General features: G+C 39.4%; 1 protein-coding gene and 1 long non-coding RNA gene across 2 annotated transcripts in view; both read left to right on the top strand.

Annotated features, from left to right (window-relative positions):
• DLG2 (discs large MAGUK scaffold protein 2) overlaps positions 1–27,343 on the top strand; it is a 1,017,318-nt gene that overhangs the window by 35,435 nt on the left and 954,540 nt on the right. The window lies entirely within an intron of this gene.
• Positions 9,573–25,477, top strand: LOC142041393 (uncharacterized). The gene is made up of 3 exons (XR_012653464.1): positions 9,573–10,096; positions 10,317–10,446; positions 24,678–25,477. It is a non-coding gene; the product is annotated as an uncharacterized LOC142041393 (long non-coding RNA).

Here is a 27,343-nt window from a genome sequence, read left to right as displayed (position 1 = left end):
CAAGAACTGCAATGTTTTTCAGTCAGAATTCACATTCTGCAAGCTTTGCACTCAAATAAATTTGGTGTGAAAGTTTCTGGAAGAACCTTCCTTTGAAACAGGACTTGTATCATCATGGAAGGCAAACACATGCTAAGCCCTGCCAAAGGATAGAGATGTGGATGTTCATGCATAGAAATCTTCTCTTCACAATTCTCAAATGCATTTTTTTAGGATTGTCATTCATTCAAATTGTCAACTTCCTCCAGCTTCTTCAGTGCCAGTCCTCATCATCTGTTTGAAAAACAGTAGTACAGAAATAGTAGTCATGATGAAAAGGAAAATATTATAGCTTGAGGTAGTTGCTCTGCCAGACCTCTTCTTTTTGCTGCAAAAGAGCCTCAGAGAATATTACAAATCCTCTTCTTTGCCTTCCCTGAAAATCACTGTACACGAGAGACATAGTAGTCATCTATCTCAGGCCCATTGCTCATCACATATTGCTCTATACTAGAACTGTGTCACAAACTGCAATGCTTTTTCCCAAACCAGAAGCTATTTGACAAGTGTTGGGCAAAGAACAAGGTTTTGGGGAGGCCTTCACTAAACGATAGATTTACAATAATTCACAGCTAAACCACAGCATTTTGCTTTGAAGTACAATTTCCATAGCGCAGCGAAAAGACTTTAACAATTTGCTGTACATAGGTTGTATCCTTAAAGGTTCTCAATGGCACCGTAAATGAATTCAAAAACTTTGGTGGGTGACTGCACAGCTGAGGGTGACAGGGAATCTCTGCTCCTTCTGAACCGGATAATGTTCTCATAAAACAGCATCCAGCAAAGCGGTGCGGATCTCCTGTGCAAGCAATATACACAAGTGCTAGGACCAAACAGATGGCTCACAAATGCAGAAGCTGCAGTCAGCAAATTCTCAGTAGTTCACTTCAAGTAGGGTTACATGACAAAGTCACTGCAAGGCAAGCAGGAGTATGGATTTCCAGCAAGTTAATGAACTGCCCATGTGCACACTCTCACCGTCCACAAATCACTCTGAGAACATACTGACAGCTGAAATCTATTTGGAAGTGTCTTTATTAGTGAATTAACCTGGGAACAGGTGTGTTTCCGCACAGGGGGACTCAATCATCTCTACTGCAAAAGTGCTTGAATCGTTTCTGACAAGGTTTTGGCCCATCTGACCAGCGTTCTGCCAAACAATTCACAGCCCAGGGATCACCCCTATAAATTGGCATATGTGGCTGCTGTGTTCTGGAGGCTAAGAGAATTTTGAAGTGTGAATCCAAGTTCAGTGCTAGAAGATGGTCCCAAGGACGTGTAATTTACATTGAGGGTGTTGGGAGAGATTCAAGGCCAGGTTGGACGGGGCTCTGAGCAGCCTGATCTGGTTGAAGATGTCCCTGCCCATGGCAGGGGGGTTGGACTGGATGACCTCTAAAGGTCCCTTCCAACCCAAACCATTCTATGATGTGAATATTGGCCACATTCACCACGAGAAGGCTCGCTGGATTGCTCTGGTTTCACTCCCTGAGCTTATGCAAACCTCTCCTTCGCTGTCGATCCAGTGGGCGAGTAATTTTGACAGTCACTGCTCTTTTCTGGTCAAAGGATGTAGTGAATGGCATATCTTTAGAAATGGAACCTCATCTTGACTAAAGCTCCTTTTACACCACCTTTTCAATGTTGTAAAAATCTTCATTTGACCTAACAATCAAATCTCTCCTGACTGCATTATTTCCAGGTCATTGATCCAAGAAACACCAATTATTTCTATTAAACACAAATTCTTTCAATAGGGATTTTCTACCTACAGTGCAAAAGTTCAGCATTTAAATATACAGCATCTTACAGATAATTTTAGTTTTCTATAACATTTTGATGATCTTTCCTCTGCTTATTTGCTGTGTTGAGAGCAAACATGAAAACTGGCTTTTTCACAGCATCTGCACCACTAGAGAACTTGAATTATTTTAGGGAAGTAAAATCTTCCCATCCCAAATGGCAGTAAAAGTCCACTTTGTCACAGCAATATCACAATGATGAATGTTCAAGGGCAAAGCTTTGATTAATGACAGCTGCAGTTTGGATTTCACTGATGGTGATTTTGTACCTCCTTCCAGACAGCTGCACACTTACTGCAAGTATCTAACTAGACATATTTATTATGCCAGTTTGGTTAAATAGTCGTATAAATTAAGCATATGGATACTTGTATAATTTGCATGTGCAGCATGTGACTGTATTATGTGAAGTAGGCTTCGAAGAGAAGAATATCCATAATTCAGCTGAGATATTCCTCTTTTGTTAAATTAAGGAGGTCCCTGATTAGGTTTCATAGAAGGGAAATCCCAGTCTGTAAAGGGTCCTGGGGGTGAAGGGATGCAGTTTTCCTCTATTGAAGAGCACATTAATACAGTTAAAGTTGTCCAGTACTTTCATGTGCCCTTCCAAAATGCTGAGTTTAGCAAAAAATTAGCAAATTTTGGGTGAGCATGGTGAACCTTAAAGTAAGTATACTGCCTTTAAGTAAGCTTTTTGCTACTAAATGTCTTTTTTATAAATGTGAAGGACGAGTCAGCAGTTGTGCTGCTGAAGCTGGGCAGGTTTGCAGCTCTAAGTGTTAAATAGGATACTGTAACAGCTGGGTAGGAGTAAAGCTGCAATGAGACTCCTAAACGAGTGGTTTCACCTGTAACCGTTACTGTAATGTAATTAAACTGGTGGTTGGGCAGTGATTGTTGGGAACTTGTATTATGCATACAAGCAAAGCTGTAGAGAAATCATCAATATGATCCATAACCCAAATTCTGGCTATTTTATTGTACAACTATTGTAACAACTGTAAGTTGGATGACATAATGTTATCTTTCTCCACTTTATGCCCAGGCATCTCCTGCAAAATACAAGCTCCCATTTCCCTTTCTATTACTCTACCCATCTCTTAAATATTAGCATTTTAAAGCTATCCATATGCACAGAGAAATGCACAGAGAAGTTTAGGGCTTCAGAATTAATTTCTCATGTGGGTTTTTACTGACAGGTAAGGTGCAAAGAGCATGTGGCTCAAACACTCATTTTTGTTTAGGGACTGCAGTCATGGGGAGTAGTAAAATCCTACCAGGTGGTTCTAAGTCTCACACACCACTGCAGCAAACAAGAAGTTTTTGAGCTAGACAAAATGCTGGGCTCCCCCAGCATCAGCAAATTCAGATAAATCAGTGTCGTTTCTCCCTTTTTCGTTTGTGTACTATGAAGTGCATTCTCTTCACAAGCTAATAACTCCAAGTGTGTGGTAGTGTCTAAAGTGAAAGTCTGTTAAGAAATATTTTCCTTCCTATTGTTTATTGTTCTTTCTATGTGTACAATACACTGCGCTCCTTAGGCCAAGTAATTATTGCAGGTGATGCGGTTTGGGGTGGTTAGTCTCGAGGGGAAGATTTGTAGCGTATGAATTTCTTTTTTCTTGCTTGACAAGGTATGGGAACAGCAAGTAAGACTTGTCACCAGGTGGCACCATTAACCTAAGTTATGTTTCAGCTAGGTGACTGCAATGAAGTTTATGTTCAAAAGGAATTTAGTAGAAATATTGCTCTTTTCACCTTTCTTCAGTCTAAGTAAATACATGGCACAGAGAATAGGCCAAATTCTTCTTCTGTTCACTGGCACATTTAAAATTATTTCATGCATTTGCAGTGTTATAATCTGGTGAAGAATCTTCCACACTTTGTGTATGGTAAGTAAAGTGCATGCCTATATTTCTCCGTAAAACACCTTCCTGCTTATGTATTTTGCAATATACTGCACATCTGGTGCATCAAAAAGCTACCTTTTCCCTAGTGAAATCCCAGAACAGGACCAGGGAATTCTCATATGGAAATGTGTGTGTCTAAATATTGTTTGAACATTTTGAACTATATTCTATGAACCCAAACAATAAGAAATCGATTTTCCTTTGCTTACTAGTGAGTAGCACCATGCACACTGCAGAGCGGGTGATGAGTCCCATTGCTGCTTGCTATTTGGAAGCAGTGGGGGGGTCTCGCTCCGTGTCAGAACCGCTGCAGCCTGTATCTGCTTGTGCTGCTTCTCGGCGCTTGCGGGATGGTGTAGTTGTCCTCTGAAGCAAAGAACAAAACTTTTCCCGTAGCAGACATTTAAATAGCTTCAGTTAAAAAGTTAAAAGTTTCTTTTGATAGGGTTGGATTTCTTTCCAGATGGCTTTGGGTGAATTTTATCAGCTTGATCCTAAGATGGTAAACATTATTGCAATTTTTTTTCTAAATTATATTAACCTAATGATAGGAGACGAGGGTGACTCTTGGGAAACAGCAAATTTTCGTTCTTCTTTTGATCAGGTATTAAAGAAACACAAACCATCAGCTAGTTCTTTCAGAATATGCTGGAATATTTAAAGTGAGCAGTGTTTTAGCTAGCAATCTTTGGGATTCTTTAAAGCATGGTTGTAGGATGAAGCTTGTAGTTCCTACTTAGCTCATAAAAGTAAAAAGGAAAACAGAGATTTATACTTTAAAAGATTATTTCATTACATTTTTATTAGAGTGAAACCATGAAATGGATATTGTTCATGTGAACTGTGACTCGTAAGGTCACATTAAAACAATAGGTTGATCATACTGGAACATATGCTCTCGTTTCAGTGATTGCTGGGGCATTACTAGGTAGGACTGTATTGTACTAATTTGCAAGTCATGCTGTAATTTAAGTCATACGTATTTTATGTGTTTTCTTGCCTTTGCTTGCTTCTCTGGTCAGCTGTGAAAGTCAATGATTATGCAGTCTTGGTGTCAGCGTCCAGTCCTCGTGTGCATGGTTGAACAGAGGCAGTGGAGTCTCCGTCCTTGGAGATATTAAAAACCTGAGTGGACGCAGCTCTGCGGAACTTGATCTAGTTAACCCTGCTTGAGCAGGGAGGTTGGACTAGGTGGTCTCCAGAGGTGCCTTCCAACCTCAACCACTCCCTGATTCTGTGTCTATCAGAAGAAAGGTCTTAGCAAACAGAACTTCTGAATTTCTCTAATTAAGCCTGTGAAATGCCCCCTGTGGAAACTGCAGGATTGTTTTCAGGTAGACTCCTTGCTCATAAAGATAAGAGCAATATTCAGAGCATTTGGAAAGAACAATTCTCTCCAGATTTGCATTACCATGCAGGTTTTTTTCTGATGTTTACCCATTACAACACAATAGATAATGTAAATGCCTATTTATCTTCATTCCCTAACAAAGCAGAAAATGTGCATGGTTACATAGCGAATAGAAAGTAGAAAGATTCAGCAATAAAATATCTTAAAGAAAGAAATGCCATTAAGCATCTTGCAAAAATATTGTCAGTTATAAAAACCCCTGTATGTACATACATACCTTTCCAAGTTTCAGTGTGCTGACTCAGTGGACATTTGAAATAGCAGCAATAATAGTGTTATTACAATGACGGTCTAAGGAAAAGGTGAGGCAGGGTTTGTAGAGAGGACATGAGCAGGCAAGTAGGTGATTTTTGACTGAAGAGGGGATTGCCTGGAAGAGTGCCTCTCTAATTCTGATTATATTGGTTTATGTAATAAAGGCAACCCGAAACAGTGACATTATCAAATGCATCAGTGGTCCAAAAAAATGTTATATTTTTTCACTGTTTGAAAGATCCAAACGGTGTATCAGGTAACAGGAATATCACTCCTGAGTCATGATATTGTACTTGTCCATGTTTTTCTAGTTTCTCTCACTTATAAATGGAGATATGGACATAGTAGCAAAAGGGAAAGGAATCTGATGTGTAGGTAAAACTCTTTATCTAGCATGCTGCCTTCAGTAGAAGGCACCATAAAACCTAAATTCCGTAATAATATAAATCCTAAACTTAAATCCTAAATTCTTTAGTGTCATAAACCACTCATAATACTTTACACCATTTCTTTTCACTATTTTCCTGTTTTTTAAAATTTTTTATATTTCCTCTTTATTTATTTCTACATATTTTTTCACATCTCTCTGTATGTTTGTGATTTAATTTGGTTTGCCTTTTTTTTTTTTTTTTTTTTTTTAATTTCCTGTGGTCAGTAGCAAGTCATTGATTTTGTACAGGGGCATTGTCTGGATTTCCAGCAAGTACTGCAAGGACTTGAATGTTTTCTTGGGCGTGATGCTGCAGGCAGCTGCCTGTGCTCATAACTGATTCTGTTCCTGACAGCCCTAAATTATTGCTGTTTGCTTGCCTGCAAGCCTTCACTGAAACTGAAATTCTTGCACAAGCCCTGATATATCAGGAAAACTGTAGACAAAGCATATGAAGAAAGCAATTTATCCATCACTGACAGTCTAGCAGTGCATAACAATCTTTCAATGGCTGGGCAGTGGTGAACTGTGGCAGTGGCAGTTTCATTAGGTGTGATTTCAGGTCAAAGTGTCTATATGACCTGTAGACCTCCTATACGCTTTCCAGAAGTATACCTGCACATGAATAGACAAGCCATGAATGGTTTCTATCTCTTCTTCTGTTAGGGGTTTGCATATAGGTTATTATTTATATATTACTCATCTAAAATGTAGCACAACTGACAGGTGATTGCTTTAACTGAAATGGAGTAGATCTTATTTGAACTAACCACAAATTTAAATAGGATGTTTTCAGGAGTCCTGATCTGGATGAAATTTTTTGTGAGTGATTTTTTTTTTTTGGTGTTTTTTTGAAAAGAAATCTGACATAACCAAAATTATTTATAAATTACATTCATATTTGGCAAGGACTGCTGGCTGAAAAAGAATCATAGAATATCTCAAGTTGGAAGGGACCCATAAGGATGATCGGGTCCAACTCCCTGCTCCTCACAGGACTACCTAAAACTAAATCACATGACTAAGCGTGTTGTCCAGACGCTCCCTGAACTCTGATGGGCTTGGTGCCATGACCACTAGAAGAAAGAAACATTACAAGGATTCTTAAAGTCAATGATTTCTAAATCTGGCATTGTGCTTCCCAATAGAATGTAGCTAAATATGTTTTAAAAAATTGACACCCTACCAGCCCCCAAATAATAGAAACATCAATTCTTAAAGCAGAAGTGTTTTTCTGTTTTAAGGTTAGATGAAACAGTGAATTAAGCACAAAATAAATTTTAGCCTACTTTCCTGAGAAACCAGAGCTTATGAATCTGTATGGGTAAGGTATGTGCTGATGGGTTTCCTCCTCTCATTCCCATGCCATTCGTAACTTTTGATCAATTTTAACCAATTTAGACTAAAAAATAGTGCTCAGAGAGGTCTCCTGAAAGGGTGCTGCCATTAGCTGGATTTTATAGATGAAGAACTGAAGTTCAGGAAAAGCAGATGTCAAATTTGTTCAGGCATTCAGAGATCTGCACATGTACCTAGATCATCCAACAGGATATTTAAAGGCTTCCACCACTTCTATGTCTATTTTGAAGACTATTCTGAGAGGACCAGACCCTAAAGAAAAAAACCATAGCCGTTGGATTATCCTTCCTTTTAAATTTTCAAACCAGCTCTTCTTTGTTCATATCTCCATGCTGGACCTGCTCCCTGCCATGCTGGTGGGAAATGGGAGAACCACTGGGCCATTCTGGTTCGTGCCAGGTTTTTCCCTTCTCCCTGCTGAGTCCTCCCAGAGCCATTCCCAGCCCAGATATCACAACACCAGTGTGTCCATCCAATGTTGGGCATTAACTCCCCCAGCAGTACTGCGTGGTGGGTATTTCAGTCCAGTTTCTGGCAAATCCCTTGGGAATTTGTGTCTCCTCCTTCCCAAGAAGTGTCACTGTGCTAACCAGGGGAGCTTTTATTTGTGCTTTTATTTCATGTTGTACACTAGAGAGCAGCATGTTAGAGGGTTGCTTTAATGCTGAAGGAAAGCGGGCCCTGAAAAGATTTCAGTTTCTTTTCCAAATTCCTGTGGGAAAATATAAAGGCATTTTATATATCACTGAACTAGGCAGTAGCTGACAAATAGTTTTCTGTTTGGGGGAATGGAGATATACGTACCCACTGGCTTTCAATGTATGTTACTGACCAAGCTACCAAGTGAATAGCACAGGTTTTCCATTCTGCCTACGTTCTGAAATTTGAATTTTCAATCATTACCTCCTTCACTTTAGGTTAATTAATCCAACTTAACTGAATTCAATCAACTGCTCTATACTTTCTCCAAGCAAGATAAAATGCAACAATGCCTGACTCATGCTTGTTTACAAAATTTTGAAATGGGTGTAAATTATAAATGCGCATATTTTTCTGCTTTGTTTTACTGTTTACACATCAGAGATATCCAAGAACTTTCTGGAAGAGCAAACTCCAAAAATTTTCACAGGCAGCTCTGTGACTCTAGTATCATTGGCTTGCTCTGATTCTTAATTGATTAAGAGCCTAAATCAAATTTGAAAAGGATACTGATCACCCAAATGATTGTGAAAGCATTTTTCCATGGCTATAGCTAAAGGAGCTTACAGTATAATGTAAGGAAAGATAGACAGTCCAGCAGAGGCAGGCTCTAAAGATGCACAGAAAGGTGGGCATAGTGGTGTTTAGCCACATTTTCACAAAATCGAAGTAAATCTAGGCTTATCAATACGCCAAAGAGCTGTATCATCCTCATGGAAGTTAATTATTATTTTTGAGTGTTGAGGAATGAAATTCCAACTCAGATACAGTTGTACACAGCTATTTTCAGTGTGGTTACAGAGCACTGACTGTGAACTAAGATACAGGGACAATGCAAACTCAGTCTCCATTCTGCCCGTACCCCCAAAAACCGCGTCCTGGCCTCCTGCACATGTTGGGCAACGCCTGGAGCTTGTTCTTCAGAAAACTCTGGATTTGATTCCTTCCTGTGCCAGCAGATATCCTTTCAACCACGAAAAATGTGCTGCCATCCTTAAACTATTAATGTGTGAGATGGAATAGCCAACTCGGTGTGTTTGCAGAAGTCCAATTCTTTAGAGCCAGAGGCTGTTTGCTTACCTCCCAGTCAGGGTGACTGCTTCTCATCTGGTCTCTACCCTATTTGTTTTGTTTTACTTGTAGCTCTGCTACAAATTAAAATTTCCATGAGCTTAGCTCTGAATCACTTGAATACACAAACCTTTCTGGGGGTAGTTCACAGGGAAGGTCAACACTATAGCTGAAAATAAATTAATTGGGCATAGGTGCCTGTGTCTCTGTCTCTGCATGGGTGCGGGCATCGTGCTGGTGGGAGTGGTTGACGTGCTGCCTGGTAGGAGCCAGGGACAGGTAAGCGTGTTCAATGGAACAAGTTCCTCTCCGTATTGGATTTGTTAGTGTAATCCTGACTATGGTGCTGTGCTTACCATATAGGTAGCAAGTGGATAATTCTATAGAAACTTGGTAACAACGATCAGATCTGTACAGCTGTGGATGTTTTCTGTGCAGTGTTTATTTGATTGCTTTTTTTTCTCAGACTTCTGTTCCCCCAGTACATCTGTACTCAAGACATTTTATTTGGTCAACGCAGACCTATGAAATGAGAGGGAAAATTTTTTTCTATGTAGTTAGTTGGTTCTAACATTCAAACATGTCATATTCAAAGGAAATACATCACTTAAGCATCTCCGTTTTTGAAACAACCTGTCTTTAGCTGAAACACTGGTGATTCTTCATGAAGAAACCTAGAGGGTGGACACAAATAAGCAGAACAGAAAAATCCTGGGAAATAAGAGGCAGTATTGCTGTTCTTTTCATTCCTGTTGTCTACTTCTGGAAATTGGTTAGATTAGGATTTAAGTAAGCCTAAAAGACAGGAGATCAGAAAGAAAATAAAATACATCCAAAATTCATTCTTACATTAATGGAACAATACCCTGAAAGGGAAATCCTGCCAATAGTTGCATCTGTGCCTTTTGCAAGATGGTGATAAAAAAGCAAAAGAAATTTCTTCATTTTCAAGATAGCTTCACAAAGAAAGCAAGCAGACATGGAACCATCTCCCACCCTTCACTGCCAGCGGCGGTTGCATATGATGTCCTTGGATGCCCAAAAGATTAGGCAGTCTGATCCACCTGGCCCATGTAACAGGGATCAAAGACATTTCTGCATCTACAAACATAAGCTCACGGTAAGTGCATCCTTTTACTAAGTCGCACAATATTTTCATAATAAACAATGTTAGAGCCTTTTTTTTTTGTAATTACACTGAAGCACAAAGTTGTTTGCATCTGCCCGTTGTTATGAATTTGGTAAATGAAGGAAAGGCTGTAACACAGCATAAAGATATATTCATGAATACAATGTGTCATGAAGTGCAAGAGTTGATATTCCTTTCTTTTCTTTTTCAGCTCTCTGAAAATGAAGAGGACAAATGGAAAGTTATAGTCTGAGAAAATTAATAGGGACATCTGGCTCTTGAGGGGGCAAAACTGTGGACCAGTCCTCTCATGTGGCAATGCATTATGAGCAACAAAAAAGGTATCATTTAAAATTACTTCATGTTCTCAGTATGAACAGACAGAACACATGCCAGTGGGAACTTTATATCCAGTTTTTATTTTCATAAATTAGAAGGTTGTTAAAAAACACCAAAAGCAAAAGACCCCAGATTTAATCTGTGAGTTCATGGTCTCAATATATTCACCAACCTTGAAGTTTCTTCTGTGGTATTTTTATTCATTTAATCAAATTATAGTCTTTGTATGGCAGGCACATTTTCTTTCTCTCTTGAGGTAAAAGCACCTTTACTCCCAATTACTAAATCTCAGTTACAGTTCATTTACAGCAGAAAGTCAGAAATTAGATGAGGTTTCAGCATCTCGGTGGTCATTCAGTCAGGGCCAGGCTGGGCAGAGAATAAGGTCACATTTTGACAGCTGGAAAGGCATCTGATTGTCAGTTGCAACATGTGAAATATCAACTCAAAGATCTGAAACTAAACAAGGTTTTGCACTTGCTTGGTGTGAAATTCGTGTTCATGTTCTGGTCTGGTTCCACAGACATTAAATGTGAGTCTACATTTGTGGTGGCATATAGTCAAAATCACTCTTGGCCAGCTGGATACCACATGCCTTTCTTGAATTCAGAGGGTTATTACACTGGATCATTAAACTTCTAATTTAATGCTCATTATACCTGAAGAAAGTATTCTCCTCTCTTGGTGCTATGTCTTTTTCTATTTTTCTTAATGCAAGCTTAATAACAACCAAGCCTTCTCTTTCCCTTAAGAAGAAACAACTGCTTTTAATCTAATGGAAAACATGTATTCTTGAGAAATCAATAATTCTGTCATCCTAAACACATTGTCATCAACACTGAAGGTTAAGTTCAATCACATTTGGATTCTGAATTACTGAATTCGACACCAAAATGTTCTCTCGAGAGACCAAAGAAGGTGGAACAGTCTTCATGGGGCTTTTCTTGCTGACCCCTCACAAAATGTCTGTTCCTGATGGCCAGGAAACAGTTGTCCACTTATCCACAGGCTGTTAGCAGGGTACAACAGCTGTTTCTTAAGTTCTTCTATATCCTTTCTGAAAAGTAAGGCTGGCATTTTCTGGATGTATCTCCGTGTAGGCACATTTATATCTTTGCTAGTTTCCCAGCTGAATTTCCACTCAAACTGGGTTGATATAGGTGGGCATGAAACAAGCACACTTCAGAGCACTCCTCATACTCTTCTTTACCTCTAGAGGTAATAGTCTGTCATTGTGAAGGGACTTCATTACTCTTTGCAGAGGAATTAGCCTGTGCAAGAAAAGGGTCAAATTCTTGGTAATGAAAAAGATGCATCTGTGTGCAGTGAGAAGAGTGACATGAAGATTTCAGGGGCTCATGCAAGTATTGCTAGAAAGTCATGGGAGTTTGGGAAGAGCCTGAAAATAGGATTGGGATGCATGGAGAAGGAGAAAGTTTGTAGTGCAAAAAGGCTATAGGGACACTTTTACCAAACTCCTGTAAGACTCTTCTGGTTTAGCTGTGCTCTGTATTGTCTTTTTACATGTCAAAAAGCCCTCCTGTTTACCATGTCATTTTAAGGTACTCATTTCTTTCCTACAGCACTTAAGATGACCCAGTGCCTCAAGTTACATCCTTGGCAGAAGAATGCTCTTGGATAAAGTGAAAACTGGTTACTTAAGACCAAATGGACTGTATAGAAGTGAATATTTCTACAAACATAAGTGAAGAAATAAAACCCACACTTACTCTTCTTACACCCAGATTAAATCAGAAAGGTCTCTGTCTGCCTTTATCTTGCAGACTTGCTCTAAATGCTTTCCTGATGCACACCTTCTAAGGAATTCTTTTATCTGTGCATGTCTTACATTTCAGGTTTACATGCATCAAAGGGAACCTATTTCTAGCAGAAAGCATTAGCTTATCAGACCTGATCTTTAGCAAGTCCCTCAAAGGATCTGAATGGGTTTAATATTTACCCTCAACATACGTACTTCTTTTCCCCTCATACTTGCTCAATATATTTTCAGTCATTTAGCTAAGATGAGGGGTCTTAATATCTTAGACCAGGTATCTCCTGCAGTATACTGGCTATTCAATAGCTCTTTGACTTAACAAAGATCACCTTCTCTCTGATTCAGTGTCTCCATCCATGGAAGTTTATATTTTATATCTGATTATTTGAGCAACCTGGTCTAGTGGAAGATGTCCCTGCCCATGACAGGGGAGTTGGAACTAGGTGATCTTTAAGGTCCCTTCCAACCCAAACCATTCTGATTCCATGATTCTATGTTGTATTTTATAGTTGTGCATCATGATATAAAATATGCTTAGTCTAAACATCTAAATGGTGCAGAGGTATGCATGTCACTGAGACCAGTTAGGATAGTAACTAAAAAGTTTAGACAGAATCATAGATTTGGGATAGCTAGGCCTTCCTAACTTCTTCCATGTAACAGCAACAGGCAGGAATAAGACTGGGAGAGATTCCTGAGGAAATACTCTCAGAGTCTTGATGAAGGATACCGAGAAATCAGAGAAAAAAAGGGCAGAGGAAGAACTCAAAGAAGAAGGCAGGGCAAAAAGGTAAAAGAGATGGCCTGAGGAAACTGAATTTAAAAGCAGCCCACTGAGGAGGAGAAGAAAACATGGGCAAAAAAAAATGAAAAGGTGAAAAGGGGAAAAGAATAGAAAGTGAAGGAGAGAAAAGTCATAAGATTAAAACTTTGAAGAGGAATGTCCAAGAGAAGAAAATGAAATGCATAAGTGAAAGGAGGGCATGAGAATGATTGTACATAGCATCTCAATTTAGATGATTTAATCTTTTTCAGATTTTTCTCATTTTTATCTGAAAGGAAGCAGAACTTTGCAAAGTAAAGATTGAGAGTGAAGAGAGACTCCGTGTATGTATGTGTATATGTGTGTGTAAATGGTCTAACTGCCTTTGGATGAGGTGGAATAATGATGGATAGTGAAGGAGAAGAGTATCGTCCTGCCACAATATGAGTTTTACTGGTGACTGACGGATTTTGAAGTCATAATGGCAGGGTGAGCTTCATCGTTCCAGATTTTGGAAGGCCGCAGTGACCTCCTCTGAGCTGGTTGTCTAGAGGTCCTTTTATTATCGGTGGAAAGAAATAACCTCTTATAAAGTGTGAATCATTCAATCTCCTCCATCCTCTCAGGATGAGATGAATCCTGTCACAGAAGAGTCTATTTCTCTCCATTGGGTAAAAATCTTATCTAGACCACTAGCTCAATTATAGACCACTACACTACAGCAGTCTTTCCTTGCAGTGAGCTGAGTCTCATTTGAAAGGTGTACCATTAATAGATATTCTCTTTTACCAAGTGTACAAGAATATTCAGATTTTTTCATTATAATTTTTTCATGTTGACCATGTAAAAAGGAACTACTGTATTCCTCTCTCCTGAGACACTCTTCTTGACTTGCCTCCTGCCTTTCTTTTAGCATGGGACACACATTAGGGATTCCATTCTTGCAGCTCAGCTCAATGTAAAGAACTAGGACAGGAGAACTACTGAAGTTACCTAGGATAGTATTATATGATTCCCTTGGCATTTAATAGCATTCCAGGAGACGTTAGATATACCCGTTTGTCTGACCGCAGCTGCTGCCAAAACCATGCAAGACCCATAAGCTCCTGGGTTCAGGTGGACTGCTTCTTTCTCAGTGAAAACATTTATTAAAAAATATTAAAAAATTCCTTCCCCAAAGAGTCTAAGTGGGAACTGTCTCCTGGGAACACCATCTGACCTCCTGAGAAGGGCTTTGGGGCCTCCATTGCAGCTCCTGCTTGACTGGGCTGCTGGATGTCTAGGAGCTTTGAACAAATAATGAAGGTCAATGACAAAATAAAAAAGGAGTAGGGGTATAGGTTGCCCCCCCCCCCCCCGCCTCAAACAGTAGGATAGACAAGGATGTGAACCAGACTATATTTTATGCCTTATTATTTCTGCTACAAATCCTTACATCCAGCCCTTCAGAGAAAAATGCATCTTAGTTAGTCACAAGATAAGTGAAAGCCAAAGTTCTGCGTTTGCTTGTCACGGAGTTCTGTGTGTAAATCATTCTGGCTTACACTTTTTGCTTGCTTTTAATGCATCACTTCAGAGTTGTTATTTATGGTGGGTAAAATGCATTTGGAAGATACACTGGGTTTTCCCCAGCGTAACAAAGGTTGTTTGCAGTTGCAGAAAGCAATTGAATGTTGCTTCCTCACAAGACTCCTTGAAGTCAGCATTATCATTTGTCATAGTCTGTATTGAGTTGCTGGAACATTCACAGTCATGAGAAAGAACCAGGCTGTCCCCCTCTCCTACATTAATATTAATTCTTATCATACAGAATTGGATGGCTGCAGTAAGTTTGTAGATTCTTACTTATCCCTGTCCCCATCTGTCATACTGGACTCTGCCACAAACCTTCAGACTGGCAAAACATTGAAATGCATGCCTCAGTTTCCCTAATTGCAAAATAGAGACCATGATACCTGCCTGCCACAGGTTGTGGTGGTTGCCTGTAAGTAAGGAACTTGTTATGCCTAGAGACATTTTTGGAGATATTTTTGCAGCTGTAAGAAGATTACTTTTGGGAGAAACCCCTGTCTAAGGAGTCAGTGACAGCCTATGCGGCAGGAACTGTGGGGAAAGGTATTATAATAGTGGGGCTCTGAACTGGGAGTTCAGAATTGTAATTCAGCCTGAGGTGATATAAAAAAACATGAACAGTCAAAATGTCTCATTTCAGAAGTGCTAATATGATTTTTTTTCATATTCATAAGGTCAAAATAAAATGCTTTGTGTAAAAATTGTGAAAACATTCTATTTTACTTGAGATGTTTTATGTTAAAGAATGGAAAGGATTGAACCGTTTCATTTGTAGCATTCAGTACATCATTCAGGGCAGTTAAGGGAAGAGAAATCAGTCAGGAGTCTTGACAAATTTGTGTGGTTTAATATAACTCGAAACAGAAAAGTAAACAATTTGAAAAATCAGAGAACAAAATCTAAAAGATATCCAGTTCTGGTTTCAATCATATGGCAAAATTTCAATGACTCGCAGTAAAATAGACATGTTTTCACTACTATTTTCTTTTTTTGTTTGAATTTTGCCTTTTTGATTGATCCTAGTAAAAACTGCACTTCCTCACAGTTTTCAAACTAGCATTGATAAGCCAGGTTTGGGGGGTTTTGGTTTGACTGTGCTTTTTCTCTCAGATAGGTCATAGTTAAACACGATGTTTGGGTTTACGGAGAGGGTGCCATGTGTGGAAGAAGAATTGTAGAGGAATTTCTCAGTATTGCTAGTGAACCGAGCAGTACTTCTTGAGCTGTCTGCCCCCATCCCAGATCCTTCCCTTTATCCCATGCTCTTGTAACTATACCGATAAGTCAGTTTGACCATGAGGTCCCACTAAATTTACACCTCGGATCTCTGCTGACTTCCCATGGACAAGACTATGTTCAACCCTCTTCACCTCCTTGCCCTTCCCTCCTTGAGATATCTGATCTACTTACTACTGGGAAAAATCAACCGGCTGCAGTCCCCCCAGTGCATGTCCCTGCTTTCTGTAATGGGCTACCCTGAACTTTGGTTAAGTGTAACCTTGATGGTTTTGGAGTCATCACTTGATATGACTGGCATGACTTATCTGTCTTAGGATTGGTGAGCGTAATCTCAAAATCAACCCTACGTGTCGATATAAATATACCTGTCAGTTTTTGCCTCTGTGCCTATGCTTTTCTGTGCATATGTAGGCTATAGATATTTTTTTTCAGTGTGAGTGTCTCTGAGCTGATATTTTCACTCTCTGGTTGTAGCTGGAAATAGTGGAACAAATTCATTTCTCCTCTTACGGTGATACAAATGTGGAGCAACTTCCCTGACTGCAGAATTACTCGTCACAGATAACTCTGCAGCCTGCACTTGTATCAGTTTGCACTGATGTGACCTGCTCCTGTGGTATGCACTGTGCTTTTCTCACCAAATATTCAACATCTCACAGCACCAGGGCTTTGCTAACTTCTTTTTATTTTGCGTGTGTGTGCACGTGTGTGTGTTGCTGAATGCTCTAAATGGGTGCGACCTTGACTTTTTTGGTCATTTAGAGGACATTGAAAATCTGAAAATGCTTTAATTTTCTTAAAACACTTTCTGATTCAAGACATTCCACTCACATATGCATGCCCCACGGAGACGCAAAACTCTTTTCAAACCAGTTACTATACTTTTGCTCTGCCATTGAATTTTGCTTTCTGTGATCGCTTTTTCTTCCCTTCAGCCATCCCCTATCTTCAGTGAGCCTGTTAGCCTTATACTTACAATTCTGAATGTATCCCTCTGTACATTGTAAGTCAAAGCTGTACGAGTAGCAAAGTGGCTGTGCTCTCACTCTTCAAATGTCCTTCAGTAATATATCGTGCTTGTGTTCTCCCTGTGCCACTCAGTGCATTCACAACAGACTGAAATAAAATACAATGAAGCCTGTGCCAGCATCTTCTTTGAGAGATCTGGAAACTCAGTGATAAAATTTGTATGTGGGAAGATTTATCTGTTTAGTTTCTCCTAAAAGCAACTGAGAACACTATTAACCACTATTTAAAATGCCAACATTTCCCATAGCTACCACGCAATAGTGCCTTGCATTGCCACAGTTTTCCTTTGTATTCAATAATTAAAGCTGGCTGAAGAAAGATGGTACTATTTGGCATATGTTGACTTTTGAACACTTCCTACCTTATCTGTCCTGAGACATAGCTGCTTGCCAGCTGATCATCACTGCCTACCAGCGCCTGTCTTCAGATTGCATTAGACAGATTTGTGCTTCTGTACCATGTCACGGGGAGTGTTTTTCATATCACACCCTTGTCAGAGCATATGGCTTTGACCCTGAACCTGTTAAACTGGAGACATTATGCTGAGTCAACAGTTTTCAAAGTTGTAATCAGGTTAACTCAACACAGGTTCGGTGACAAAGATTTCTAGCAGTGTCATTTACATCTGGGGTGATGCTTTATTCTTTCTGAATCAGTCTTTCATGAATGCTAATGATTCTCTAGCTAGTAGTAGACACATTGCTAGTAGTAGGAACATCCCAATGCTTCTTGAAGCATTCTGTAATCATACGTTATTTCTATGTCTGCTGAAAGGCTCTGCTTTTACATCAGGTTTACATTAGAAGTAATCTGTCCTTTTATAGCCCCAGCATGCTGAATGCCCCTAGAAAGGTTCAGCAAAGATGGTTGCACTATAGGGAGGACCATCTGCTTATGAAACTCCACTTTGAAATGAGCTAACAGCAACGGCGAGGCTTAATCAAGTTCAGAAATTGGCATAAGACCACTAGTTTGCCCTTCTGGAAGACCTTAGAAGGCAGAGGATAAAAATTTCAGAATAAATATTCTGGAAGAACTTCAGTTACTTGAGTGAGGCACAGAGCTGAATCCTTCATGAAGTTCAGTCTGGGCCAAACAAATGGATCAGCTTTTCGATTCTACATCACTGAAAAGTGTCATCTCTGATGCAGTGTGCTCCCTCAGGCAGCTGTTCGCTACTTAATCGTATAGAAACCATCTCACTGCTCTGAGAACATCTGGAAGCAATGATGGTGGGACTCTGCTCAACCTAGTTCAGACTGGATTCCAGAAAGGATCCCTAAACAAGACAGAGCAGCTACAAACTTGGTCAGTTTTTAAGTAACCTACCTGATACTTCACACACATCTGAGGAACAAACTAGGGACAGTTCTGTGTATTTGTTGATACTTTGTTCATCAATTTTTTGTTATGACAAAGAACTTTGGCATGAAATAGGAATTTTAGGCCAGATGCACAAAAAAACATAGGTCCCTAGGTGCCACTAATTTCAGCTTAAGTGGATTTGTGGACCAAAGACTTGACATCTTACTTATTTACAGCTTCCAGATGTTTTTGCCTTGTAAGAAATCATGGTGTGGTATATATTGTCTCATAGCAACCTCATGGGACCTCAGTGCAGAATGACAAAGGTGTTTAGGCACTTGTATCTGCACGAGAGCACCTACTAGGATCTATAAAATATCTTTGCACACACTGACTTTTGGTGGAATTTGAATTCTTAAGGTTTACATATGCTTTGGTAAATCCCACTAGCCATATCGCTTGCTTATTTATGTGCCTTCAGAAATCTGGCCCAAGGATTGCTGGTGTAGCAAGGGTCATAAATCTCTTCATACAGATACTTCCACACGTGTGTATATAACAGTAAATACCACTGAGTCCTCCGCTTTGTTCCAAGCAGATATCAGACCCTATTCAGCCTCGTGACTCAGGTCATCGTTTACATCAGTACAAAGCAGGCGAGCTTTTATTCATTCGTAGCTATGGTTTGGCTACTTAAAGACACTAACAAAGAAAATCAGCTCTAAATTCAATTTAATATCGGCCAGTCAAGATACCTTTATGGCTGCTTTAAGTTTTTGGAAGTGAAAAAGCTGGAGCATTATCTTCTCTAATCATGTGGGTCCAAAGTAGGTGAAAAATGCTATTTCTGGGACAAGGAGCTGAGAATTTTGATATAATAGCATCTGTCACTCACTGCACAGGTACTGTAGCACTGGCCAACCAGTCAGTGGTCCAGCTGGGGAGCAGATAGTGAGGACATAGTAATTCTCCTTGACTAGAAGTGATGCCACCAGTCAAAAGAGTTTCTGAAGCAGAGTAAGCACTCCTTTAAAGCTCTCTAGTGGAGCTGTTGGAACAATGGTCCTGGGCAAACTTAGCCCGTGGTTTCATCCACTGTATCCATTTTCTAAATTTCCTGACTGTGGAGGATCAGTTTTGTGAAGGAACTATCCAGCCAGGCTCTGTTTAATCTTTTCCTCTGTAACTGCAATGCTGTTAGCAACTATGGCAAACATTTCCTCTCCTGGCTTTTCATTTTTGCCAAATACTTGCAGAGTTACAATTTTGTATGTATTAAGTTACTTTCACTAGTCTTTATGCAGCATTGCATATCATTCTGTAAAGTCTCATCCCATATTCTTAATCACTGTGTATTACTTTATTCTGTGAGGTTTATTATTACATGACTATTATTGCCTGTTTTTTGCTTTTTTCAAGTTGACTGAGTTTTATCCTAAGTTTCAAAGTCAGGCTGAGCCTGCCCTGTCCACAACTCAGTAAACCAATATAACTGTTCCCATTGCCATGAGGCCTGCACCACACTGCACTTTTACAGTTATTATTTTGGCAGTATGAATGACTTTTGTGCATGCGTGCATGTGTGTGTTTGCGTGCGCGCTCTGTGTTTCTGTGTCACCCAGTAGTCCTTGCTAGGTAGTGTTGGGCTTAAAATGAAACATTGTTAGGCTTTATTTTTTCTGGAAATGTTTCATTTATTTTTTGAAGTGAAACTAAACTTGATTAAATATTATCTCATTTAAGATTCAGCCTCTGCCATCAGATGCTCAAGCAGACTACCCAATAAGACTAAGCAGAGTTGTGTGCAAGAACTTTGGGAGTAGAAGTCCCATTTTCTCCTTTTGTTCTCTCTCATTGTCTGGCAGCAGCTCTTCATTTGGTAACTTCTAAAAATTTAATTAAGGTACAGGTAACTTATCTTTCAGGTCGTCTATGAAAAAATAGTATGCCCTAGGAACACCCAAGTTCATTCATCTAGCTATACTATTTTTATATTCTTTTGTACAGAGCTTCTCAAGCTAGTGTTAGATCAATCAGTAACTCTTTGCTCAAAATCTATGGGTAAATATTATATGCTTGTTGCAAGTCTTTCCAATAATTCTATACATTTTCTCTGCTAAAATGTCAAGTTTAAAATAATCCTGCTGCTTTCCTTTCCTTCCCTCTGCCTTGGAAATTTGGCTCAGAAAAGCAGCATCCATCAATAGACTGAGCTGGAGGTGAAGTGCCAAGAACTTGCAAAGTCTGCTCTTGGCACAGCCAAGTCCTCGTGGTGTGCAGTCGTGAGCAGGGCCCTTCTTCTCCACGCTGAACTTCGAAGGAGCCTCAGGCTGGACTGGGAATTTGCAGATATGGTTTTGTCCTTTTACTTAATTGCATCCACGTTTTGAAGCCTGTAGTGAATATTGGCTTGACTGGCAGCAATAATCAAAGAGCTGAAAACCTCTCATTTGTGTCTGCATCTACAAAGCTGCACCTGCAAAGGCATCTACACAGCCTTTTTTGCAGTTTCCAGCACCACATGAAAGAAACAAAACCCCTTTTAAAAATAAGCTTTAAAAGATGTTTCTCTTACGTAAATTGGGGGTACAAAGAAACATCTATTTAATAGAGATATTGTGAAGATTAAGTAGTTAAATATTTAAAGATCTTTGAAAGCATCTGTAATTACGTTCAGTGAGTACAGCTCAAATATTTTTCTTAATACAAACGGGAAGCAGAAACTCGAAGTACTTGTGTGTTTGTTACCTTCTTACAAAGCCACCTTCTCTGCTCCCACTGTATTTTAGAGATAATGCATCGCTAGTTTTCCCCAGGAAGAATCCCTGTTTTCCTTATATTATTTATAAACTGTGAAGAATAATTGATATTAAATATCTCTGTTAGCTCCTGTTTATTACAGTTACCAATTTGGAAGTGATTATTAAAAGATATTTTACTTCCGTGGATAATATATTGCTATAAATTCATTTTTTTCACTCCCTTCAGCTCTGCATTATTCTTTGCTATTGCTTCTTGGTTAAGATAAATAAGTCCAGTTTATCTGGACTTCCTAGAGCAATGATTAGCAATACATACATGGGTCAGATGGTGTTGGTGTGCTATCCAGAGGTATATTTGCAATTGCAGTCTCTTCACAAATCAGAAATCTGAAGCCTTAGATTTACTGTTCTGACTTTACTGTCCTCATTCTTGCAACTTTTAATCTTTTCTTTCTTCTTGTCTCAAAGCAGACCGCAAACATGCATTTTTTTTTTCCTTGGTCCCTCAGACCAACTTATTAATATGTGCCCTGCAGTGTCCCTTTTTCTTGTCCCTTCTAAACAAGTTCCATTAACAGTTCAGTATGAACAGTTCAGCTATGAGATTATCTTGTGATTGTTTGTACCACGTATCTAAACATAACCCTTTCAAAATGCTTCTCATCATCCAAGTGATGCACGCATAAAGCCTTGTGGTTATTTCTTTCCTGTAGTGTCACTTGCTTTTTCTTTCTTTTTATGTTTTCTGATAGAAATTGCACACTATATCCTTCCCTTAGGTCTTTGTTTTAAAACCCACCTTCTAGGTGTTTGTCTTCTACATTTGTTCAATACAAGCTGTTAACTCTGGGCCTTCTTTCCCCCTCCCTCCACACAAAATCAGAAAATTTATTTTTTCAGGAATTCAAATACAACTCTGTAAAAGGTAGTGCTACATCGCACTTGCATGACATACTACTCACTTCTTAGGAAAGACTACATGTGAAATTTTAATCTTCATAGAATTAGAAGAACCTGCTCCAGGAAACATTGTTCTTTTATTGTGTCACTTATTATTTGCTTACTGGTCTGACATCTTGCTACAGTTCTTGAAGACTTACTGGAACTGTAATAGGGTTTACAAGTCTGCCTAATTTAAGTCTTCCTATTGCACTGAAGAGAAAATAAAAGATACAGTCCTTCAGGGATGTTCAGCAAAACTTTCATAGGCACCTTTAAAAAAGTCATGATTTCGTGACCACTAATCAAAGACACTGCCATATGGTGGCTTTCCAGTTGTTGATTTGCAATTTTTGATGGTTTGATGTCCACACCACTGAATCAAAACTGGCAATAATTGGGCAAATGCAGGCAGAGAAACCAAAGATGAAATTGTCTCATAAAGTGATCTACTGTTTCCAATCTTATTCTCTTAATCCGTGCTAACAGACATCAATAAGGCAGGATATGGAAACTTAATCCACTTACTGTCTGATATATTCTGTGGCAGAAGAAGATTAATCCTACAATTTGTCCTGGATTCTCAGAGTACTGAGAAAGTGCATTTGTATCATGGGACAAGAACAGCGGGGTAATGAGAAACACAGAGACAGGAGCAAACGAGGTGGAGGGTTTTAGGCACCCTACTGCCGTGGGAAAGAGCAGCAGAAAAGGATTCTTGGAAAAAAAACCCCACGCTTCTGTTACTTGCCAATGATTGATTTTAGGTGGAGCTGTTGCATGGGGAAGACTCGTTATTCAGTATAATGTGGATAGGAAAACATCTTGCTTTGTCTCATTGGTTTGGTTAGCTTTTAAACCTTGAATTCAGTTCTTAACATTCTTAGTAGAATGATAAACTCTTAGGGGGAAAAAGCTTCCTTTTAATACACAGTCTTATAATCGTTAAACTTTCCTCTGTAATGCACTGTGGTGTTAACTTGGCACTTTAGACATTTTACTTGTGGTGCTATCTTAGGTTATTTGGCTGGAGTATGTCAATATAGTATCTGAACATGATCAATGGTAATTAATTTGTCAGTAACAGAGTGTTAATGATGTTATTGTAAAACTCCTTTTGATGTTAATTTGGCCGTGGTTTCTTCCCAAATCCCACGGGAACAGCAGAGGTCTCTGGCTGTTCTTATGGGATTGTGGGAAGCTCTGCTCAGAAGAGATGTTTGGGGGAAGATGGTTGTGTGTGTGACTGTAGTCCTAGAAAGAGTTATCGGACAGGTTGGTTTGGCAGTTGTTCCAAAAGGCAGCTGTGCTAGCGTCACCCAGTCTTCTCCTCCTTTCTAAGATTTATCAAGTTCTTAAAGCAGGTGTTGAGTTTGCAAGATGGGGTGGCGTGTTTCACGGGCATGTGAAACAACATTGCACAGGAGCTTCTATTAGTCTTGGCTCAAACACACTTACTCTGAGAGCAGGCTGCTTAAACTTTTACAAGCTCAGAGAGACGGAACATGTTCCCTCCTCCATCAATGGACTTGCCTTTCCTAGAGCAAGGTACAACACCTTCCGTACCTTTTCCATGGCATGCCTGGGTGCCATGCAGATACCTCTATCCCATGACTTGTAAAGCCAAACTCCACTTTAGGAGGCAGAGAAAAATGAGGTTGTAATCTCTCTCCACCATTAAAGGGGGTGCAGGTAGAATGGGAAAAAGCAATGGCTGCAGTCCTTTTCTCGCACAGCCTTGCAGGAGCTTCTCAGCACTCAGCCCCGTTCCTGAGGTTGCATGCTTGCCAAATGATCTGGTGCTTTAGCGTGGCAATGGGCTTAGCAGTTACTGTCTGGACTTTGCTCTTTATTTGAGGATGAGAAATTAATAATCTAAATGGGAAGAACTTTCACTAGCAACAACAAAAAATAAGGGTGTCGTCTCTGTTCTGCTGGTGCCATTGATTTCAGGTCTGCTGGTTAGAGGAGAATATGCAGAAAAATATATCTTGCCTTCCAAATGATTGCTGAAGGTCTAAGAAGGAGGGAGAAGGATCTGCTTCTCATTAGAGCTGTTTTAAAATGGCAAAAGTCTTCCTTTACTAATGTATGAGCATTAGTCATCTATTTAAATATGAAATTGTTTCCCTCAGTCAAGTTTCCTATTTTAATTGAGTAGTTTTGGATGTGGCTAGTATGGAGGGATGGTCAACTGGTTCAATAGTCTATAAAGTCATCTTTGAAGCAAACTCAGACTTCTATGCAGTCAGTTTTCAGAAAGAATTATTATGTTACCAATTCTCTTTCTTATTTTCATGTGCTGCACTGCCATAGTTTTGTTCCAGATAGGGAGGTGTCACAGTATCACATAATTTTTTTTTATTTTTTCCAGATACTGTCTTCCCAAGTTCATGTAGAGGAAAACTACCTAGTGTGAACTTCTTGGGAAGGTGGGATGGTAGAATCTGGCTGTGGTGTTTCCAACCCAGCTCAAAGAGAGTAGCAAAGAAAGTTTAATTAGGAAGCAAATATTCTTTGGCTGCATAAGTCAAGGCAACTATTTAAAAAGGGAATGATTGTTCCCGGGACTCTTAAGCACTCTTAAATCCTACTGGAGCTAGTAGGATGTAGAAGGTCACAACAGCACTGGGTAAGATCATCTCAGTACCTTGTGAGGTTTAATTGCCCCTAGTAAGTACAGAGTGTGTGCATGGGTTTGACAAGGTCTCCTATTTAGCGATTTCTGTGTGTTGAATTCCTAATGAATGGCTTTTATTTACATAAGAGAATAAAATATTATGCTTAATTTTGAATGCACTTGTATTCATTCTTTGACAGATTCTTCTACTCTGGTATTTTTCACAGTTCATCTTCAGTCGTCAGCCTGCACCGAAGGACCGTTATTGACTACTCCAGTTTGCTGCAGCACTTGCACCATGGCACTTTTCAACATCCAGGAGAACTCAATACCTCTGCTATAAAGAATGTGGACATAAAGACCAGCCTGCATGTTTGTGTCCCTGAATTACTTCCACTTGAGGAAAAAGCTATGTACTACTGGATGAGGTCCTGAAACATAATTTAGAAGCATCGACAGGAGAAGAAAAAAATGTCCCGAAGTGGGGGAAAGACATGCTTCTTGAACTTTATTAATTTGAATCATGGAGCTATATAGAAGCAGATATTGGTATGATACAGTTGATGTGTGACAGAGTACCAAATGGACGTTCTTAAAGAAGTCAGCTCCATCTTCCCTAAGTCATCAGTAGTCTCTCAGTAGGCCATAATTTTAGGGAATTGCTCAGCATGTGTATGAGCTTTTCCACTCCTAAATTCTTTTAAGCTGCATATTTCTTCTGAAGAAAATTGGAGACAGTGTAGCCCCTGAGTTGCTGTGAAGACAGTGAAGCAACATTCCTCACTTTTAGGGGACTGGTGTGGTGGCATGCAAGAATCTAACGTTCCATGCAATTTATGATTTTCCACTTTATTGAAGAAATAATTCTGTTTGTTTGTAGGTTTATGAACTTGCAATCTTGAATGCGCAGTACTGCAAGTCACAAATCATTTTATCTATCAGCTGTTCTGTCTTAAATGAAGAAATATTTTATATTGTTAATACCCTGATCTCCAAGAGTTTGTGAAAAAATTAATGATTTTTGAGTTAAGATGTAATTTTAAAATGTTGAACATTTATTATTAAAATTTTTTTTTTTAAAAAAAGTATCAGTTTTGTGAATTAATTCTCTTCTGACAGACACCGGAGAGGGAACTGCTATTGTGTTTCTCTTGAAAGAAGGATACCTTTAATCACAAGCCCAAGGAGGTGACTTGCACTGTAGATGGATGGATACTTTGAGCTTGTTTGCGCATATCTAACTTCTTCCAAGTGAAAAGTCCTGTCTGAAATGTAGGGGCTTCTGTATGTAGCTATTGCACACATGCCTACGTGCTCACACCAGCAGCAAAACTGGCCTGCTGTTACCTTTGTGTCCGCAGGACTGAAACCTTGATCCTTCGTTGTTCCTGGTGTTGCAGTGGCTGGAGCAGGAGCTGGAAGCCCTAGGTTCAGTTCTCAGAGCCCCTGCTGACTTATTTGGAGACCTCAGCAGGGCATGCAACTGCTGCGTGCTATTTTCCAGTCTGCCGTAAGAGGTGAATAGCATCTATCTTATTAGCGCACTATGGGATTTCATCCAGTCATGTTTGTGCACTACTTTGAGATTTTTCTGCTGAAGGTGGTAGTACTATTTCTTCCAATTCCCAATTCACCTGTGCTGCAAAGTAAGTAGGAGCTTCTTGAGATCACAATTACTTCCCTGAAATGGCTATTTATCTCCTGATTGAGATTTAGTGATTCATTTCCTGATAGCCAGAGGTTTTTGCGAGCGGGTTGTCTTAATAACCTACAGGCCTAGAAGAACTGTTTTTGCATCTTTGCCAGCCAGCAGTAGATTATGTATATTCCATGTATTTCTATTCAGGTTTTCGTAGGGCAATTCAAAGCTTAGAAATGAAACTTGCTTTATTATTTTCACTCAGATCTGAGAGAAGGACCTGTCACAAACTGCTACACTTGGTGAGGAGGTAGGCTGTTCTCCTTTCCCTAGAGAAAGGGAGCTTCTTGGCTTCACCTTGTGCCATACCAACTGTTTTCTTTATCACAGTGAAGGAGGGACAGAATTTAGAAACTACCCAATGTAAAAAGCTTTGGTAAAATAGGAGCACCATTATTTCTGTCCATTTCAGCAACAAGAGGGTCAGTGCTGTAACATCTGTATAAGGCTTTGGGGCTGGTTCATTAGAGGAAGAAGAGACTTTTTTTTAAATCTATGTTTTTATCCTTCCTCTCTGCCCCCCAGAATGAAGGTACATATAATGACAATGTACAGAAGTTAATTATCTATATTTTAACTTATGTAATATATTTCATATAGACCCTAAAATGGACTATTTTGAACTTGTAGCACGGCAATTAGTCAAAGACAGTCAGTACCCCTAATTATAAAGATGGTTTCTGTCTTTATTAGTTTTGAGGCCCATGCTGCATATATGGAAATCCTGATAGCTTTAGAGTAGAGGCAATGAAGTGAGACTTCTCTCCCTGTAGTTATGGTCCTTGGGGGTGGTGAGCAGTTTTAAATCCTTGTGGACACTTGGAAAAAGAGCAAATAGCAGAGCCAGGAACATGAGATGATAAATTGCTTTGCTTCTTACAGGAATGTTTCATTAGTCCTTCCCAGTCAAGATCCTATGTGTGAAGGGACCTTGCCTTTAGGTACAACATCCCTAAGATGATAAATCATCATCTGTAGGCAAAAGCCATTTGTTACTGAGTGTTAATGTTGAAATAATTAATGTGATTAATCTAGCCAGTCTTAACTCTACTCCTTAGAACAGTAGGATACCTCAGACAACCCTGTCCGCCTATTAGGAAGGCTCAATCCTTTAGCCTCAATGGGCCTCTGCAATAAAGGATGCATATTCCTAATATCTATCTTCTCTTAAAGGAAGAGACTGGAAGGAAGCAA

Source organism: Buteo buteo, chromosome 18 (genome assembly GCF_964188355.1).
Source record: "Buteo buteo chromosome 18, bButBut1.hap1.1, whole genome shotgun sequence".
Taxonomy (NCBI): domain Eukaryota; kingdom Metazoa; phylum Chordata; class Aves; order Accipitriformes; family Accipitridae; genus Buteo; species Buteo buteo.
This window is presented reverse-complemented; position numbering and strand designations above follow the sequence as displayed.